Source organism: Aplysia californica, unplaced genomic scaffold (genome assembly GCF_000002075.1).
Source record: "Aplysia californica isolate F4 #8 unplaced genomic scaffold, AplCal3.0 scaffold00509, whole genome shotgun sequence".
In the NCBI taxonomy this organism is placed as follows: Eukaryota; Metazoa; Mollusca; class Gastropoda; order Aplysiida; family Aplysiidae; genus Aplysia; species Aplysia californica.
Genome location: NW_004797779.1, coordinates 185,848 through 188,025, shown reverse-complemented (window position 1 = coordinate 188,025; position 2,178 = coordinate 185,848). Strand labels below are relative to the sequence as shown.

The following is a 2,178-nucleotide window of genomic DNA, read 5'->3' as shown; positions in this document are numbered from 1 at the left end:
CCCCTCTAAAGACAACCCTAAAATTCATATTTCATGACCCATTGAAAAGTTCTGTACTAAATAATTCCATGACTATTCTACTGACATACAAAGGGGATTTCGGCGAAAACAGGCCATGCTCTTAAAAAAAGGGCAAACTAAATACATATAGCTATAAAAATATATAAAAAAACTCCCAAAAACTTGTTAGTGGGGTGTAACATGCACTGGTGGGTCTCCCTCTGTGCACTACACTACACCAATGCTTGAGGCGTTGACCCATTTTTAGAGAACTACGAATTACAAACGAGTTTTCAAATCCGAAGGCACTGCAGTTTGGCTTCAGTCTTTTTCTATACTGACTTCATTATAACGAGGAGTGACCAAAAAGTTACGCATTTATAAGTAACTTGTTTATCACTGCCCTCTGGTAGACTTTACGAAGGCGCTCTCTTGGCCTAGAGGTTAAGGTGTTCATCTCTCATTCAAAAGTCCCGTGTTCGAATCCAGGTAGCAATGGAAAAGTTTCTTCTCTAAAATGGTCTCCTTTCACCTCCTTTCCTGCTCTCTAGCAATGTTCTGTTTGTGTGCTTTCGTCTCCACTTTCTGCCCCCACCCCCTCACCTCCTGTGCCCCCTCCTCTGGGCTCCTGACGCCTTCTGCAGCCTTTCTACTGCTACTCCTTGACTCCTTCTTACAGGTGTCTTTCAGCCACACCCCTGATCTTCTGGTAAGAAAGATCTACACCTAGCCTTCTCGGACAAAGGTGAACAATCTCGGAGGCCCGTTTGCAAGTTGCGCACGTTAAAGATCCATTTGTGCTCTAAAATCGACAAGAGTAGGCCTCGGCCGCCCCTAGGGCAAATATCAACATTTCCTACCTACTGAAAATGTTTAATGTGTCCCACGCGCTCGTAGTCATATATATGACCTTATAAAGTTTCGAGCGCCGTAAAACACTTACCCCACACACACACAAAAAAAAAGATGGCTGAGGATCAGCTGTGGAGAGCACAGGCGAGCACATACTTGTGTACTGGTGCCGTGCGATTATTGAAAGCTAGGAATCGTAGGAATCGACTCGGAACCCAACTACTTACTTTCTAATGATGTGATTTCTTCCGGTGGTTACCTGGTTGGCTCCGAACATCTTCAGGATTTAGGATAACCTTGATTTTGGAACATTACGAAGCGTGAAATTCAATGATTAAAATAACTGGTAACTGTTGGTTTACGGGAAAAGGATTAATCATGGGAATCGGTGAAAGATGGCGTACAGCAAGATAGTTCACTCCTGTCTTTGAGCCAAGTAACAAACTGTCCTCAAAATCCAGTGGCGCCCTCTTCGAAAAAGCGCGGACTTTGTGAACAGAGTTACCCTACTTGGGTGGGGGAAATCAAAGTGAAACTAACAAGTTTTTGTATAAATTATAATTAAAATTTCGGAATAACATCTTTCTTTTATTGGTTACGCTGACAAAAATCCCCTTCATGTTAAAGGGGCGACTGTTTTCGTCGTTTAATTTGGCTTTAGAACGAGAAGCGAGAGGTCATTAAAATAAAATGCATGTAAACCCAAAACTCCGCACTGAGCGAACCGGAACAGCTGATGCGAAAGAGGGTGCTATTCCTATTCTTCTTCTGGAGAAACGAAAGAGAACTTCGAAATAAAGACTGCAGCGACATCTGAAGCAATGCGCGGACTTCCGCGGACACTTGTTTGGCCGAGTGAACTATCTTGTTATGTACGATATTATTTAAATCAGTTCAGGATTCGATTCTTCGCCCAGCTCTAGTGGGTACAGCACTGACCTATCAATTGGAAAACTTTCTGTAATAGCCTGTGTCAAATAACACACACACGCAGTTCTTACAGCCCAGCTGGCATTCTAATCTGATCAGAACAGAGACATTAAATTGTCTTCTGAGAGAGCAGTGGGATGAATGCGAGGGGGGGGGCGGGGGGAGGGGGAGAGTTGTGTTTTGGTTTTTAGATTTGGAAAAATTGCAGGATTTCGAGGCTTCTGGGGAACAAACTGTCTGTCTCCGAGTCCTGTTGGGCGCTTGTTTAACTTTGCGCATGCGTTGTTCAGCTATGACCGTTGAGTTGGAGCAGGGGATCGGAAGTGGCCTGTCGTCAGCTCTGACGTGATTCCCCGTCGTCGAAGGAAGTCGAGGAGAACAGACTCAGAGAATGGA

At 44.3% G+C, this 2,178-nt stretch overlaps 1 protein-coding gene across 1 annotated transcript in view; it reads left to right on the top strand.

Annotated features, from left to right (window-relative positions):
- The window catches only part of LOC101860764 (high affinity cAMP-specific and IBMX-insensitive 3',5'-cyclic phosphodiesterase 8B), a gene marked incomplete at its 5' end in the record, with an annotated part of 121,319 nt that overhangs the window by 33,101 nt on the left and 86,040 nt on the right, over positions 1–2,178 (top strand).